At 36.9% G+C, this 19,683-nt stretch overlaps 1 long non-coding RNA gene across 1 annotated transcript in view; it reads right to left on the bottom strand.

The window, feature by feature from the left end:
- Positions 1-19,683, bottom strand: part of LOC116467367 (uncharacterized) — a 43,231-nt gene that overhangs the window by 18,867 nt on the left and 4,681 nt on the right. Inside the window, exons 3-4 of the long non-coding RNA XR_004247775.1 lie at positions 6,867-7,025; positions 4,961-5,082 (exon numbers count right to left, since the gene is read on the bottom strand). This is a non-coding gene — a long non-coding RNA (uncharacterized LOC116467367). The remainder of the gene's footprint in view (positions 1-4,960; positions 5,083-6,866; positions 7,026-19,683) is intronic.

The following is a 19,683-nucleotide window of genomic DNA, read 5'->3' as shown; positions in this document are numbered from 1 at the left end:
TATCTAAACTGATAGAAATGATAAAACAATAACAACACAGATATGTTTTCTAAGAATGTTGAAAAATAATTTGCATAATAGGCATGTTTAAACACTATTGCTCAAGCTGAAGTTGACTAAAAATTCTTGAACATTGCTATTGTTTTGATGAGATATAAAAACAAAGCATAAATTGATTAAATGACAGAATAATAGACAATTAAATGATATAGCTATTCTATTCTTTTTTAAATACTAATTTTAGCAGATATTTAGACTTTAAAGAACAAGCTTGATATATTGTTCTGTAGAAAGCACCAATTTATAGTCTTCAGAGATATTATGAAACTAAAAGTAGCATAAATCTTTAAAAACAGTATTTTTTTTTCTCTATAAAGAATAGTGAGATTCAGGAGTAATCAGTTTTTTGGGGTTTTTTAAAGACATTATAAAAGAACTTGAAGAAAATAAATTCCACTTTAACTGTTTTGCTGGTAAATTTTAAAGTTTCCTAAAAGGATGCATATTTTGAATAACAATTCCTTAAAATTTTTAATATGCCAGCTTGATCTAGTCACATTAAAACTTTGGGCATATGATGACTGCAATTTTTCGATCCCTTAACTATGCAAAGGCTAAATAACAGCGTTCAATAGAAAAATAACGTCTAATGTTTAAGTTATGTAATGCAAAAATATTAAGAATTTTTTGACCACACATAGGACAGGATAGTGGGATTCTTGATCCTCAAAGCATACAAAATCATCCCACTGTGAATGTCGCCGCATGGAAAGACAATACACAAGTTCTTTGTCTCCATGACCTGCCTGAAAATGAGTTTACCCAGCCAAGGCTGTAATTATAGAGCAATTAACTTTCCTTCTTCAGGCCACTTAAAGTTTGAGAGGTGGGCTACTGATGTGGGAGCTAGCTCGTGGCACTGGCAGCTCCCTTTGCCTTCCTTAAATCTCGGGAAAAGTGAAGCGAGTGGTGTCCTGGCAGAGTGAACCTCAATCCCAACCTCATCCCTCAAACTTCCTCTGCACTTGTAATGCACAATGCTTTGTGTAAAATAAGGCAATGGGGAACCAGGATTCACTAAAATAGGAACTGCACCTTCCAGTCAATGAGAATGAGCATATCCTATTCAATATATTGAGAAATATCAGAGTTGTATGAAGATGCTTGTTTAAGCAGACAAACAGGAAACTATGGAGCTAAATGTTCTTACAAGTTCTGGTTAATGCCTATTCCCCATCTGAGATATGCCAATTATGTTGTGCCTGTGTTGACACTTCTGTTCTCTATGTGGTTTATATATGGGTTCTAAATTGAGTTAATTGTGGCCAGGTTAGTGATATTAGCAATATATATGTACATACAGACATTATAATGGTAGGAAAAAAAAGATCTTTGATGTTTGTAAATGATAATTTTGACCATAAAGAGGCTGTCTTTATTGAATGGGAAGCCAACCACAACCACCATCTATGCATAAACATCTGCCTAAGTACACAGTTTACAGAACAAAATCTATCCATAGCCCACACATAAACAAGATTTCTTCCTAAACAATTTTGTCAATATTTCTTGGTACTCACATCTGTAACCAATGAAATTCTCTATATGCTCAAACTGTCTTGTGAGTGTTCTTCACTTTCCTTATCTGAGGGAAACCTGTCTCTCCCCTGAAATTCTTTCCCTGGCAGCTCTCTCAAATGGAGCATTTTTTCCTCCCACAGTCATCTCGTCTTTAGATCTGGTGATGAGGAGAAGTTATTACTGATAATTACCATTTCCAAATGCTTGCCTTCCTTACTCCCTAGAAAAGCCTCATTTTTGAAGCTCTTTCTATCCAATCATAAGATTTGCCTCTGTGCATTTCCCTGGGCTATTCCTGTCATTTGTTAAAAGTTTCTTTTAGCAGAGTACTATCACTCTATCCTTCATGACTGTCATCGTTCTTAGCAATTTCAGTATCCATGTAGACTGTTCTTCCAACATCTTGGCCTCTCGGTTCCTTGATTTCTCTGCTCCAATGATCTTGCGCTCTATCCCACATTAGCTACCCACTCTCAGGCTAATATCCTAAATATTGATGTGTCCAATAACCATACCCCTTCTATTATCTCAGGTACAATCATCCTACTTTTTTGACTAATTGTAATGCTTCCTATTTTTCTAGCTCACTGTCTCTAGTACTCAAATTCCAATAATTCTTTGGCTATACTGGAATTTTCTACTTTGTCTTTGACCCTAATTCCATTCAAAATTTTACTTTCCTACTTTCAGCTTATATTCCTTGAACTCTGCTTATAACTTCCTATTATATATCCTCAGTCACTTGCTGCTTTGCTCTTAGACACACTCTCCTCACCAAACTCCAAACTTGGTTAGATCCAACTCTTTGCCTACTCTATGTATAACAATGCCCTAAACATTACTGGAGAAAAATACTCAACCATGCTGATCTTAATTTATATTCATTTCTTTTATTTATAGTATTTTTATTCCATCTTATTTCTTACTCTCCAATTTTGACATTCTATAATTATTTTTCTTGCTGTTGATGTTTTCTCATAAAGCCTATGATGACATAAATGAGCCCTCATGTTAACCAATATGTTTATATTAATAAAATAATACAGCACATGTTCTTTTTTGTCTGGCTTCCCCTACTTCGCATATTTTGAGATTCACTCATACTGTACCATGTATCAATTGTTTATTCATTTTGTTGGTGAGTAGTATTTTATTGTAACATAATTTGTTCTTCCATTCACCTGTTGATGGATATTTGGATTGTTTCCAATTTTTAAATATTTTAAATAAAGCTACTATGCACATTTATCTACAAGTTTTTGGGGGGCTCAGGCGATCCTTCTGCCTTGGCCTCCCAAAGTTCTGGGATTACAGGTGTGAGCCATGGCGCCTGGCCAGATCACATCTTTTTATCACTAAGTAACTTGAAACCCATGAGTGGTAATTACTCAGTAAGATATGGATATACTGCAGTTTGTTTATCTATTCACTTATTGCAGGATATCTTGCTTCCTTCCAAGTTTTGGCAATTATGAATAAAGCTTCTGTAAATATTTATGTGCATATTTTTGTATGAATATAAGTTTTCAACTTATTTGGCTAAATACCTAGAAATGTGATTGCTGGATCTTACAGTAAGACTATATTTAGTTTTGTAAGAAACAGACAAGCCATCTTCCAAAGTGGCTGTACCATTTTGTATTCCCACCAGCAATGAATGACAGTTTCTCTTGCTCCACATCTTCATCAGCATTTGATTTTGGCAGTGTTTGGATTTTCACCATTATAATATGCATGTAGTGGTGTTGCATCATTGTTTTACTTTGCAATTCCTTAATGACATAATGTTCATCATATCTTCATAGCTTCTTTGCCATCAGTATATCTTCTTTGACGAGGTGTCTATTCAGATTTTTTTTGCCAATTTTTCAACTTATATAGTTTTTTAAAATTATTATTGAATTTTAATAGTTACTTGTGGGTTTGGATACAAATCCTAATTTTTTATTACGAGTTGATGCTTTATCTGTAGGGATACTGTGAGGTCTAGGGGGAACATGTATCATCATTGACTAGAATTGTGCTTGCTTCTGTTATACTCCATGGGGCAGAACAGATCCCTGATAACTTCAATTTCTTAAGTAGGTGTCATCTAGACATCTGTGTTGTAGTAAATTTAAATTCTACAGCTGAATGAGAGAAGATTGTAACTGCAAGTTCTTGGGAGGAACCTATTTTCCCATCCTTAGCTGGGGCTGAAACTGACAAAGGACCCCAATGTATTAGACAGGGCCCACCAGAGAGACAGAACCAAAAACAACAGCAACAACACCACCAAATATATGTATACATATATATATATATATATATATATATATATATATATATATATATACACACACACTTTTTTTTCCTTTCTTTCTTCCTTTTTTATTTATTTTTTTTTTTTGAGACAAAATCTTGCTCTATCACCCAGGCCAGGCAGTGATATGATCTCGGCTCACTGCAACCTCCGCCTCCTAGGTTCAAGCAATTCTCCTGCCTCAGTCTCCCAAGTAGCTGGGATTACAGGCACCCACCACCATGCCCAGCTAAATTTTGTATTTTTAGTAGAGATGGGGTTTCACCATGTTGACCAAGCTGGTCTGGAACTCCTGACCTCAGGTGATCCACCTGCCTTGGCCTCCCAAAGTGCTGGGATTACAGGCGTGAGCCACCGTGCCTGGCCTAAGTCTGATTTCTCTTATACCTTCACAGTCCTTACACAGAGTAGGCATTCAATAAAGGTTGTTTGAATTTTAAAAAGTCTAATATTGAATGATGAAATAAGCAAATGATGTGGCTGACCCTTGATATAGCTACGCCAAATAGATCTTTATAATAAAGTTTACTTTTAAGCTAAGAGCTTGCATTTTCACTAGTAATTGAAAATACAGCCTTCAAATACAGCTGGGCATTTCTATTTGGGGAATAGCTTGAGAAGCTCAGGAACAATGTTATATATTAATTCTCTGGGAATGCTTGGTATACAACCACCATACAGGTGTTTCCTGTTGAGACTCCAAGTTCCCATGCAATAACTTAGAGGACAGCTGAGAACAAAACTTAGCCTGCTTAATTATATCTGCCCAGTGTGCTGCATAAAAAAGTCATTGACCAAAAATAACATGTTTAAGTAATGTTCAAGTTGAGATACACACCAGCAGCAGTCAGGAAATTCAAAATTAAATCTGATCTCCACCCTTCACTTGCCTCATTGTGCCCAGGCAGCACCAAGGTCAGAAATTAATTGGAGAAACTGCAAAACACACAGCCTGCAATATTTCAGCACAGTAAGGTCAAGGGGAAAATTTAGTTAAAACCTTGTTATAGTAGTTTACAGAAACACATTACTGTGAATGTGAAATTAGAGTCTTGGCTTGATGGATGTGTTACCTACCAGGGTAATTTGTTGGGAATAATTTGAAAATGTAAGTGAACATAATTAAGCTTCTGTTTTATGGTAGTCTGGTCATTTGTCTCCAGGTGCACTTGTCTCTGTAGATTTGACACTGCAGATGCCTAGAATATAATGAGACATGTTTCAGTCACTCAGTTTTAAGTTAGTATTTGGGCATCTGCGGATTAAAAGAGGACCTTAGAGTTGACCATAAAGTTGCAGTTAATATTTTCATGCATACTTTTTTTTCTGTAGAATCCTAAGTATAAGATAAAATCTCAAGGGTAATATTACCTTGAAAACCAGTGGAATACTACAATACTACAGTGAAGCCCTTGGTCAGTCTTCCCTAAAAAGAAGGAAGCCGCACCCACCTGGAATTATAAATGACTAGCTGATTATTAAGTACGTGGAGAAAAGTATTCTCTGGATTTTAGACCATCCTATAGGTATACTAATACTTTTCTTTTAGAAGTCTTTGTAATTCTGGCCAAATTTATCAATGTCTTCCTATTTATTTGAGACACTGCTGCTTAGTGTTAATTGCACTATCTTCTTTAAATACAGAAAACAATATATCTCTTCTTTAAGAAGCTTAAGGAAAAGAGTAAAAGGGAAACAGCTGTAGAAAATCAGAGACTATCAGAATTTGATTTCTTTCATACAATGCTTAATCATCTATGATATACTAATTGAAGATTGTTATTTGATTTATACTAGAGATTCCAATTATGCCTACAAAGGTTGAAAGTGAAGATAAATAGACGGTTAACTCCGAACAGCTGTTTCCTAAATCAGTTATTTTTCTTTTCATTATAAAATTTAAACTAGAATAAATTATTTTGAGTTTAAATCACCTTTATTTTTAATTACTCAAAATAAACATTTTCCCAAAAATAGATTTATATAACTTTTTTAAAGGCATATTAATTGATATTCATATTTGTAATGTGTCTTTCAAAGTGAGATTGAACATTTCTAGGACCTTGTGCTCCAATTAATAACTGTTCATGGACGTTGCAACTGCCTATATTACTTGGTATGGAAAAGATAAAATTAACCAGAAAAAAGTACCATAAATTAAATATTCCTTTAAAAGTCAGATTAAGTAAGAAAATATATTTCATTGCTCTACAATATTTTTTAAAATACAGATAAATCTAAACTTGTTTCGGAATTAGATATGTTGTTTAATTTTTACATCACATATATGAGTTTGACTTCCGGGGTTGCTGTGTTTATTCTTTTCTCAAGAGATCTGGGAGAAGGGCTCATTATGAGGTTGTGCCATGTTGCTAGGCAGACGGGTTCAGCATTCAGATATTCTAGCTGTTCTAGCGACCTTTCAGTTCTCTGACTTTCTCGTTAAATTTTTGTCTACTGTCTTCTATGCTTCTAAATAGCAGACACACACATAATGATAAATGTGTTATGGGAATGACTAGTTCCCTCACTACCAGGGAGTCACATAAGAACAATTCTGTATTCACCATTTTCAGGCACAAAAGAAGAATAAAAGCCTACCCCAATGTGACCTGCTACACAAAATACCTTTTGTTATCAACTTAAGTGCTCTTCTGAATCCTCAAACCACCCATTGACAGATTTTCTTTTTCCCACATACATAATTTATAAGTCATCTAATTAATTTTTCATAAGTTAAACAACTGTTAATATTAGTTCCTGGACTTCACGAATGGCAAAAATTAATTTTTTCCCTAAATGCATTTGCAGCGCCTTCTTCACTTTCTCCAATGCTATACAGATCATTGAATATTTGGAACTTTAAGTTGAGGAGTGGTTTTAGAATTCAGTCTCTGGGCAGACAAAAGCTTCCACACTGTGAGCAAGTCTTAGCGGAAGATTGCTTAAGGGAAAATCCTATACCACATGATATATCACTGACCTTTCTCCTCTGTCCTTGTTACACAGAGGACTGAACCCCTTCTCTGTCTCCATTTATGGAGTATTTGACAATGACTGATAGTTTTGTGTTTTTCATAGCTGCCATTGTATTAAAATGCAGTTGCTGTTACATGGAGTCTCAGAGGGCCACAGAGTAAATCTGAAGGGAGCAGGGAAAAAAATAGCACAAAACCTTCATGTGTCAGAGTACATCAAAACCCACCATCTCAAATTATGAGTAACTCCTAAGTTTCTGGTACATAGCAGGAATGAGGAACAATCATCGACTGTAGAAAACAGAACTATCTGAAATACAAACTTGGGATGGTCTCCTGGCTCCTGGGTTGAAGGGGAGAGATTAGATGTTAGGCCACATTGACAGGCTTTGATGGCTTTTTTCTTCTCATTTGGGTCTGAGATAGGACTAAAATCCTCAATTTGAGATCAGGCGATGGGCTAGTAAGCTGACCTCAAGAGTTAAGTAGAAACCCGCTCAAAAAGTGGTTAGAAAGCACAAGAAGACCTCAGCTCCTGCCTCTCCTCTCTAAAGTCACTAAATCCAATGGACACCCTTATGTGTCTCTTGAATCTCTTTGCTTCTTTCATACCCATAGCCACTACCCTAGTTTGGCCACCATAATCTCTTCCCTGGATTCGTTCTGCCACTGGTAACCTGACAGCCCATCTCTTCTTTCCCAGTCTGTTACACGAGTAAACATCCTGCAGTACAATACTGTGTCTCTAGCCTGCTTAAAAGCCTTTATTAGCTTTCCAATGCTCTTAGGATGAAGCTCAAAGCTCTTCACATGACTTATAAGGCTGTGTGAACTAACATCCTCTTTACACCTTGTTCCAGAGGTGAGAATGTCTACACAAACCTACCTCCAACAGCCCAGGATGCTGAGACGCTGAAGAAAGAGGCTGACAAATACAGTTTCTTAGAAAGAAATATTTAATAGGGACATGTGAACAGAAGCCACATCTGCATCGCAGTTGACCATGAGACAAGATGGTGGATCCTCTCACTGTTACCTCATATGCTCAGGGCTTATAAACCATAGGGAAGGAATGTGTAGGACAATTGAACTGGACCCCTCAATGAAAGGCACGAATGCTATGTGAATCCGCCTGAGGGCAGGATGTATGGTCAAGGTTGTTTTGACCTCAGGGCAGAATTTACGGTGACAGTAGATGAAGTAGAAATCTGAGAGGAATTCTCAGAATCAAGGTTAATCAGAAGTCAACATGGCAGATTTGCATCCAAGATGGAGTTGCTTTAGTCTTCACTCACTGTAGCTTGGATGTTCCATGTTGCCCTCAACTCCTGCTGTACTCTCTCCTAGAAAACTCCTTCCTTGACTCCGCCTGGCCACCTTTTCATCAGCAACTGGGCTTTAATACAAACATAGTTTCTTCAAGGAGATTTCTGACCTCTCAGTCTTGGTTACCTGCTTCTTCCATTACATGCTTCCTTATCATTGTTTTTGCTCTCTATAGTGGGCTACATCATACTGCATTATAATTTCTACTTTAGTTGTTATTTGCCTGTTTTACCCACTATACCACAAAGAATTTAGTTTTCAAACCATGTGAAAGCAATACCTCCCCTTCCAGAGAAGGCTATAATGAATCAGGACATAAAACTCAAAGGCAAATTAAGTAATAGTAAAACATTGTTATTATCAGCTTTTATCCATTGACATTCTTATATAAGAAAATATATTTGAATTTATCAGACTATCCCACTTCAATTTTTCTGATTCTTAAACTTCTTTCACAATAATATGTAGTCTTATGAGTTCTCTGAAAAGTTTCTTATATCATTTCATATTTCTGAGTGGTATATGGTAAAGAAGTGGCCTTTAGTAAAGAAAACCCAGACTATTTTGTTTTATATTCATTCATTAATAAAGATTAATTACAGGGCTTATTTTACAACTTTTGGACCTTTCAATACAGTTAAAGAAAATTCTTGACTTTTTCCATTTAAGCGATGAATGCTTGTTGATTTTTTTAAAATTAATTAAGAAAGAAGCATTACTTGTTGACTACAAATTTTTGTTGAATTTTTTATATTATTTTTGTTTTGGGGACCAAATATTTATTAAAGAAGATTGAAATTTATGTGTTATGACATCAACAAAAGATAAATTATGGAAGCAGAAATTCTTTACTAGAGCTAAAATAATTATCTGGTTATGTTTTTTAATGATAAAAGAATACAAGCAATGGTCTACACACTGCAATTAAAGATCTGCTTCATTTTTTCAAAATAAAAAGCAAAACTGAATATGACTTTCATTACACTTTCTGTTTATAACACAGGTTTAAAATACTAGTGATATCTTGATGCCTGATAAGAGGATTTTAATCAGATGTATGAAATGTTCAGATTATAAAAATTATAAGCAATTGTTCAGAATGATTACATTTTATACTTTACACACACACACACACACGCACATCTCTTTGTTTAACACAATAAAATTTACTTGACCCTTTGTTATCATCCAACGTATGTGTTCCTGGTCAGCCTGCCATCTTCCATGGGGTTATTTGGGAACTCAGGCTAGAGCCTAAGAGTCCTCTGCCTATGGCTAGCAGATGAAGAAAAGAAACTAGAGAACATACACTGTCTATAAGTGAGAACAAATTACACAGCCACACTTGACCCTAAGTGTTGCTGGGAAATGCAGTCCTGGCCTAGGTAGCTGCCTCTTAGTGACAGGTTTGAAAGGGGACGCACAAATATTTGGTAGACAGTTGCCATCTCTACTGCAAAGAGAGAAAGAGAGAGAGAGAGGGAGAGAGACAGAGAGAGAGAGACCATGAGCATATATTTTTTATAATGTGTAGTTAAAGGATGTGACTTTACCAGTACAAGTTTGTGTCACTTCTTGATGATCTGATAGTGCACTGCAAAGAATTTAGTTTTCAAAAAATCCTCCAGAAAGGGATCTTGAAAGTACTTGAGTGGGGAGTTTTCCCCACTCAAATGTGTTACACATCAAATTCTAACATATTAGAGACACCCAGTGGGTGAACATGCACTGCCAAATCTGCTTGTTTTGGAACATTCATTCCATAAAATTTATCTAACTACTATATAGTATATATTCCTTATCAAAATGATGTCATTGATTAGAATGTTCCTAGTCCTGCACTGGCTTTTTAAAAAAATAATTTAAAACCACACATATTCACTGACTTAAAACAGTGCTGACAAGAACATTACCACAACCCAGGTGCACTATGATCAATTAAATACTAATTATAACCCAGGCAGGTATATCTTCTCAGCTCACACTTGTATTTGTGCATTAGGAAGAGGACACCAATATCTCATAACTGCATGATATTATACTTATTTTGTATTAATTGTAGATTTGGGATACGTTTTTATAATAATGAATTTGAGCAAATATTAGATATTATTCATTATACAACATTCCAGCTTAAGTCTTCAATGATTCTGTACTGATACAGACAACAAATTTACGTGCTATGTCAGTTAGTCATGTAGCTTCCAGGTGTGTGCTCTTTTATCACAGGGGAAGAGAAGCAGCAGGAACTAGGGCTGAGATGCTTGTTTTCACACAGAAGAAAAGATCTGGTTTAACTCTCAAGACCCAGTTCCACCTCTTTTCTTTACATGGATGAATAACTGAAAGCTGGGATTTTGCATAGTTATCTTTGTATACCTCCTAGTAGGCGGACACAGTGCCTGGCATGTCATAGGCACCTTAGTTTCCTAACAATGAGTTACAGCTTACCACAACTTATTGGCTCATACCTCTACCCATTCATTATCTCATAGTTCTGTAGGTCAGAAGGAAGGAGAGATTCGCCTGGGTTCTCTGCTTAGCGACTCACATGACCAAAATTAAGGTATTAGGCAAGCTGTCCTGTTATCTGTAAGCTCTGGAGAACAACTCACTTCCAAACTCATTCAGGGTGTTGGCCAAATTCAGTGGCTTGTGCTTGTAGGACTAACATCCCCATTTCCTTGCTGGCCTGTTTTCTTTGCCATGTGGCTGCCTCCATCTTCAAGCCAGCAATAGTGCATCAAATCCTCACATTTGGAATCTCTCTGACTTCCTACTCTGCCAGCAGGAGAAAACTCTCCGCTTTTAAAGAACTCATGTGATTAGGTTAGGCACACCCAGTAATCTCTATTTTAATGTCAACAATCAGTAACTTTACATCTGCAAAACACGTTTTGCCACATAGCATAACTTAATCACAGCAGTAACACCACGTGATAAGGGGCATGGGAGCCATGATAGAATTCCACTTAGCACAGTAGAGGTAGGCTTTGTAACTCCGCCCACTGTAGTGCTTTCTAGTGGATATCACCTTGCAGACAAGGGAGAAATTCTTCCTGACGTCCAAGGGTATGCCTTATGTAGATTAGCACTACTTGTCCCAAAGCAAGCATAATGTTTCTCCTCTGTATCATACAGGGAGCCTCCTACTCTCGATTTATACTGTTGTACCTGGAGAAGCTTCCTGAGACAAATTGACCTTTCTGTTCAATTCCTAGCATGGGTCTACTTAGGGATCAACTGGTAAAATTCCTTATAAGTCTTCAAAACTTCTTTTCTTCTCTTTCTAAACACCTCCTTCTAGGTAATCTCAACCTGAACCCCAGTTTTAAATACAAGTATATACTGTGACTATACTATATAGTTCTGATTCCTTTTCTGAATTCTATTCCACCTTCTTGAGGTGTCCACCTGGATATTTATAAGATATATAATCCCTCGCTCTTATTTTCCACATACCCTAAAGCTGCTCTTAACCTTCTCCAAACCAGTAATTGGCAATGCCATCAACCTAACTTTTTAAGCCAAAAGAATGAGTCATTCTCAATTTCTGTCTTTCTCTTCCTCTCATCAGAATTCCATCAGCAAGTCTTATCTATGCTATCTCTAAAATATGTTTCAAAACCATCTACTTCTGAATAATAGAATTACATTATCACTATTTTGCAACTGCTAATTTAGAGATCTGAGTGATGATTATCAACAATTGTTAACATCCCAGAAAGAGACACTCAGATATTGTGTGCCTCCTGATGGAAGGACATTTGGCAAAGAAAAGAAAAAAAATTAAACCTGAACCCAATTAAACTTTTAGCTCTAACTTCTTACAGAAGACACAGGTGATAGAGGAACACATAAAATGACACCTTATGATGCAATTAGGTAAGTCCAAATTGGCAAACACTCTTAATGAAGCCACACAAATTCTTTAATGAATAAGTTACAAGGAAAAGAAAATAACAAGAGAGACATAAATGTCACCTCAACCAAATGCAATATAGGAACATAAGGACCTTGACTCAAATCATTAAAAAGTCATAAGACAAAGAAATTTGAACACCGACAGGATATTTGATAACACTAGGGTAGAGGGGAATAGAGGATGAAGAGAGGATAGAACAATTCATGTATTACTAGCATAAATAAAAGATAAATATTTAAGGTGAGGTGCATTCCAATTACCATGATTTGACCTTTACACATTATATGAATGTTTCAAAATGTCACATTTGCCCTTAAAATATGTACATCTATTATGTATCGATAAAAAATGCATACATACATAAAATTAGACATATTAGCAGTAAAGTTGTACTTGATAAAAGTTGTTACCGATTAAAATCTAACAGAAGGACTGAACAAAAGGTAAGGATTATTTATGTTTAGGCATAAATTAGTACTGTATTCAAAATATAAATCCTTGTCTGTTAAATATTTACATTGTAATATTTATAGATGAAATGATATAACATTTTATATTTGCTGCAAAATAATGTGGAAAAGTTGGTGAGCTATAGAAGAAACAAAACTGGCAACGAGTTGATAATGGTCAAATGTGGGTGATGGGTGTGTCAGAGTTTATTTTACGATTTTTTTCTAAATTTGTATATATCTGACATTTTCTTTAATAAAAAGGTCTTTAAGACATTCACTTCCTGCCAGTTCCACTATTGCTGCCTCATCAGTGCCACCATCCTCTCTTACCTGTGAGGCATATAAGAGTGCCCCGCTGGGTACTCCCTTTATTCATGGTAGCCTCCTTCAATCCATTCTTCATAGCAGTCAGAGTGATCATTTAAAACTCAAATCAGCCAGATGTGGTGGCTCACGCCCGTAATCCCAGCATTTTCGGAGGCTGAGGTGGGTGGATCACCTGAGGTCAGGAGTTCAAGACCAGCCTGGCCAACATGGTGAAACCCTGTCTCTACTAAGAATACAAAAATTAGCTGGGTGTAGTGGTGCGTGCCTGTAATCCCAGCTACCCGGGAGACTAAGGCAGGAGAATCACTCGAACTCAGGAGGTGGAGGTTGCAGTGAGCCAAGATTGCACCACTGCACACCAGCCTGGGCAACAAGAGAGAAACTCTGTCAACAACAACAACAACAAACTCAAATCATATCCTGTCTTCCTCACCTTGTCTCCTTTAATGACCTTCCCCAAACTTCTCATTCAACTGAAGTAAAATCTAAACCCCTGACCCACAAGGTCCTTCGTAATCTGGACCCTGAACGTCTCTTCAAACTCATCCTACATGTCTCTTCCTGATACTCTGGCCACCCGGAGGTTCTTTCTGTCTCTCAAACATGCAAGCTATTCCCTTCTCAGGGCCTTTGTCCCAGCAATTCCCTCTACCAGAAAGACTCTTCTCTGAGTCCTCTGAGGGGCCTGCTTCTTCCTCTTCTGGTTTCAGGGAGGCCTTTCCTGGTACTGCCAAGCAAAAGGAGCCATTCTGTCATTGTCCATCACACGAGTCTGTTTCTTTGCTATTATTTTATCACTGATATTTAGGTAGCCAGTTTGTTCATCTATTTTTACCCACTAAAATGTAAGTCTTATTTGCACAAAAAAGAGGGCCTTTTTCTATGATGTCCCCTGTACCTAGAGCTGCCACTCAACAAATATTATTTGAATAAATCAATGAATTAATTTATACAAGATCTAAGTTTCTGTTTCAGTTCTACATTTGTATGAGTCTTGTTTTAGTTAGTATGTGACCAGGAGGACTATACAGAAGAGTTCAGCTCTCATCTTGTAGGTCTGTGACTTTGGGAATTAGCTTCTCCACACCTCTGCCTATTTCTCTGTAAAAGGAGACTTCTACTAGGTTATGAACATAAATCAAATTTTATTCTTCATCTACCTATATTCCAAGTACCCCTTTCTATTGTCAATAGTAATTAACACATTTTAAATTACATGTGTATTTATATTTATTTAAGTTATATACATTATATAATTAATATCTACCTCATCCTAGCTGTGAGAGCAAGGACCATATTTGTTTTCACCTGCTGTTGTATCCTAGTAAGTATCACAGTAATTGGCACATTCTAAACTCAATACTCATATATAGAATAAGGGAATAAGTGAGTAAGTGGATACATATACTGAAGGGCGACAGGCTAGTCAGAGATGACACCGGTGGCAGCCAAGAGATCTTTATTGGAGAGGTAGAAGTCAGGTCGCGTGGGGGAGAGAGAGAAGAGAAGAGAGAGAGGAGAAGAGAAAAGAGAAGAGAGAGAGAGCTGCTGGTGTGCTGGGTTTTATATCCCTTGGGCCTATGTGGGGTGGGCCCAAGGGAAGGCGGGAGATGCTTCTTTCTGATTGGCCCTCCTTTGGCAGGTTCAGACAGTGCCCGGTCAAGGAGGGGAGAAGAACCCAGAACCGGCACCATTAAGGTACCCGTTACCTAACATATACTATGCCCACTATATAACAATTCCTCAATAAAGGGTACTTTTGTTATAATGGAAATGGTGGCAGTTCTCTTAGCATTAACCCAAAGGATCAGGTGAATGAGGCCATACAACCAGATCTTTGAAATGGTCATGAATCTCAAATGCCTTGTTGCAGGCAAAGAATTGGATGATAGGTTTCCCACACACCCACTGTAATCTCTGGTGCCAGCACTCCTGGTTTGACAGCTGAATTCTCACTTCCGTCGTCTCTGAGCCAGCCATGATCATCTAAGTCAGCTGGCCTGTGTGGCTCACTGCTCTCACTTCCTGTTTGCTTACTCATTATTAAACCATTTCCGGACTTCTATGTTTTTACCTCAGCCTGGGAACCTAAAAATGACTTTTCTTTGATTATTACCTGGCTTTCTAGGGCTTAAAATCCTGCCCTAACCTCTAAGTGCACTACAGCTTTCTGACAAGAATAAAATAATGAACTAGAGCAGTAGAAACGAAAACAATCCTCTTCTTTTACAGAATAAAATAGTAAGGAATGCTACCTGGTACCTAACATATTTGGTTAGATTACAATATCACATGGCTATATTTCATAAAAGCATTTTATTTATACTGCCTATTAAGTGCATTGGCATCAAAATTTATTTTTTATTGCACCTAACTGGATTTGTGTTTAAACTTTTTTTGCCCCCATCCACCTTAGATTGGCCCTTACTAAATATCTTTTTTAAAATGAACCAATTTTCTCAAGCCCATTTTGTATTTTGTTTCTGATTTCTAGAATATCGGCACTGTCACTTAGGGTAATATTTTCTCTCAATTATAATTTCTATTACTTTCATTCATTGAAATGACTATGAGTTTGAGCAGTCTGTCTGTCTAAATTTGGAGAAGATCAATTATGTTAAATATTTCAAATATTTGAAAATGGGATTAAAGAATCTTTCAATAACAGTAAAATGTTCTCTCTCTTGAAATATATCTGAATTTGCCTACCATCAGAGACTTAAATGTAGAATAGACAAAACATAAGAAAAATTATTTAAGGAATATTTGTTTATTATCTACAAGGACTAGGTTAACTGATATAGGATATGCTTTTTTAGTTCTACTTTGTAATTTTATGATTCTTACTTACAGTGTCTCTAGGACTTTCTATCTGGATACAATTCATTTAATTGCATCCAAGTTATTCTCCTATTTAACACACAGGAGTTTTCATACTAATGTAGCATACTGATTTAACATTCCTTTTAAATACCATTTCATAATCTTAAGTTTATTTCTAAAAAGTTGATAAAATATCTTAAAGCTGGGTTATGTACATGTCCCACTCAAAATTTATATAGAAGGCACAAGAAATAGCTTCATTCACTGCAGAAAAATTTTGACATCTTTGATAAGAAAGCAAGAAGCCAAACTGCATGCTGGGATCATCTATCTTGAAAACAGTCCATGTTTTCACCCGAAGAGTCATCTGCAAAGATGCACAGACAGCTGCAGACCCGTCCTGCCCAGAGACGAGCCTTCCACAGAATCCTGATGAGGCTGCTGCCTATAGTCTGTGGGGTGATGGCTGACCTCCGACCCTGCCTGACAGCCAGCACTTTTGTCATCTTTCTGTTCAACAAGTCAAATTAGGCTATAATTGCTGCACAGACAATGGGCTGTAATTACACATTCACGTCCCAGAGTCTGGTAGGAGGGAGATGATTCCAGCTGGAAGCGGACAAGGAGAAGTCAAAAAGTCAAAAGACAAACCACTTTTTGATACTTTTCTCCAAAGTGTGGCTGTACTGTGGACTCCTCAAAGAGAAGAAGGAATCAAATGACACTGGAGAGCAGCCACTCTTATTCAAAATACCATAAAGACATTACTTTCATGGACTTTAGTAGGCGTGATACACCAAAAGTTATATGACTAATAAATAAAAGCAAGGACAACTATGGTTCCCACAACTATGGTTCTCTACAGTTCTCTGCAGATGCTGCTTACTGTTACTAATCTATTCTAATTGGAAAAAAAAAGGAAGAATGAAGCTATACAGGACTTAGGAGAGACAGGATGTGCAGTCATATTTCTCAATGTGTTTTACCATATCAACTACTTTGGTTTTTTGCTATTCAATTTTTTAATTCTGGGAGTTATTCATTAGGGTGAGCCAAAGTTACTCTAAAAAAAATTTAAGCCCTATTTTTAAATATGCAAAACATTTACAGTAGCAAATTAAGTAGACTGAACAGCTTAAAAACACCCATAAAAGCAGGGCTGCCTTTGCTGCCTTTGAGACCATCTGCAAAATTATTGGCATCTTTCACCCTCCCTATCCAAAGTTGTGGATCTACCAAGTAAGTTATAGTTTTCTCAGGAATGAGATAACTTGTATTTGTTTCTGACATTTCTTTTCTGACATTTGCTTTTCCAGCATCTTCTTGAATGCCTTTAGAGCTAAACACTTACCTCCTAATGAGGCAGCCCATGCCATCTTGAAATAGCGCTATTAAAAATATCTTCCTCATGTTAAAAAAAAATGCTCTGGTTTAGTTATCATTCATTCACCCTAACCTTATATCTTGTATACCAGTCCTTGGTCACATTCCACTTGGAAAATCATTTAATATTTAAAGATAGCTGTAATGCTACCCCACCCTCACCCCAGCAAACATTCTTTGTTTGTTTTCTCTATGACATGACTTCAACTCTTTTAGCAATCTAATATGAATATATATCCATATGCTTTAAGGCACCTAGAACTTAAAACAATATTCCAAGGGTGATCTGATCAATGCAAACAGTCTGGCACTGTTTGCATCATTATTCTATTGTTCTGTTAATAAGCCTGTGATCACAGAGATTCTCTGAGCACCCATGCCAAAGTCTTGTCTCTCTTGAAGCTTACTATAAGCCAAAGCCTCAGAGTGTTTTATCTATATGCTAAACCAAGTGTATACCTTCTCTCACCTGTTTTTACCTTGCTTTCTTGGACCTAAGGGCCAGTCCTTACATTTAACTTCATTAAATTTCATATTGTTCACATCAACCTAATAATATCAAATTTCATTATCATCCTAGATCCTGATTCTGCCATTCAAAGTATAAGTACCAATCGGACGTTATTAGTAGAATAAATTAAGCAAAACCGTCAGTAATACAAATGATCTATACTTTTGTACCAGTAAGTTAAATAAAAATTATAGGATTATACAATAAGTCATTGGGACTGCCTTCCACATTTCATTCAAGGAAGTAGTTAACTGAAGTAATCAGAGCCAAAGTCAACACTAGACATCTTCTGCTAACATGATATTAATCCAGTGTTGGGGCATATGGCCTTGGAGTCAAACTTTTTTTTTTTACATTTCAAGAAGTAAAGTTCAATACTATCTTCCCATCCTGACCATGTCTACCTCCTACCCCTTCCTTGTGGCCACTATTTCCTCCCCAAATTGCAGAAAAATCAGGAAAACATTATAGCATGATTGAATAAAGACAGAGATCAAAGTAAAGCCAAATGAATTGTCATGACCATGATTTATTCAACCAGGAAAAATGGCAGTGGGGGCAGTAATGTTGCAGAACCTTCTATTCTGGTAGTTACTGACTGAATACTCTATGGAAGATAATGACCTCTCACTTTAGGAGAAAGAAAAGTCAGCCAGGCACAGTGGCTCATGCCTGTAATCCCTGTACTTTGGGAGGCCAAGGCAGGTGGATCACGAGGTCAGGAGTTCAAAAGCAGCCTAGCCAAGATGGTGAAATCCCATCTCTACTAAAAGTACAAAAATTAGCCAGGTGTGGTGGCTGGTGCCTGTAATCCCAGCTACTTGGGAGGCTGAGGCAGGAAAATCACTTGAACCCGGGAGGCAGAGGTTTCAGTGAGCCGAGATCGCACACTGCACTCTAGCCTGGGTGACAGAGCAAGACTCTGTCTCAAAAAAAGAAAAGAAAAAAAAAATTACCAACAATAAAATGTCCAGGACAGGATGGTTTCACAGCTGAATTCTATCAGACATTCAAAGAAGGATGGCTAACAACCCTATTGACACTATTCCACACGATAGAGAAAGAGGATATCCTCCCTAAATCATTATATGAAGCCAGTATAACCTTAATACCAAAACCAGGAAAGGACATAACGAAAAAACAAAAAGAAAACTACAGACCAATATCCATGGTGGACATAGATGCAAAAATCCTTAACAAAATACTAGCTAACTGAATCCAATGGCATATCGAAAAGATAATCCACCATGATCAAGTGAGTTTCATACCAGGGATGCAAGGATGGTTTAACATACACAAATCAATAAATGTGATACACCACATAAAAAGAATTAAAAACAAAAATCACCTGATCATCTCAACAGACATAGAAAAAATCTAGCATCCTTTTATGATTAAAATCCTCAGCAAAACTGATAAACAAGGGACATACCTCAATGTAATAAAAGTCATCTATGACAAACCCACAGTCAGCATAACACTGAATAGGCAAAAGGTAAAAGCATTCCCTTTCAGAATTGGAACAAGACAAGGATGCTCACTCTCACCACATCTATTCAACATAGTACTGGAAGTCCTTGTTAGAGCCATCAGGCAAGAGAAAGAAATAAAGGGCATCTAAATCAGTAAAGAGGATGTCAAACTCGCTGTTTGCATATGATATGTTTGTATATCTAGAAAACCCTAAAGACTCCTCCAGAAAGCTCCTAGAACTGATAAATGAATTCAACAAAATTTCAGGATGCAAGATTAATGTATACAAATCAGTAGCTCTGCTATACACCAACACAAACCAAGCTGAGAATCAAATCAATAATTCAACTCCTTCTACAATAGCTGCAAAAAAATAAAATAAAATACTTAGGAATATACCTAACCAAGGAGGTGAAAGACCTCTACAAGGAACACTACAAAACACTGCTGAAAGAAATCATAGATGGCTGGGCGCAGTGGCTCACGCTTGTAATCCCAGCACTTTGGGAGGCCTAGGCGGGTGGATCACGAGGTCAGGAGATCGAGACCACGGTGAAACCCCGTCTCTACTAAAAATACAAAAAAATTAGCCGGGCGTGGTG

Source organism: Hylobates moloch, unplaced genomic scaffold (genome assembly GCF_009828535.3).
Source record: "Hylobates moloch isolate HMO894 unplaced genomic scaffold, HMol_V3 SCAFFOLD_4, whole genome shotgun sequence".
Taxonomy (NCBI): Eukaryota; Metazoa; Chordata; class Mammalia; order Primates; family Hylobatidae; genus Hylobates; species Hylobates moloch.
This window is presented reverse-complemented; position numbering and strand designations above follow the sequence as displayed.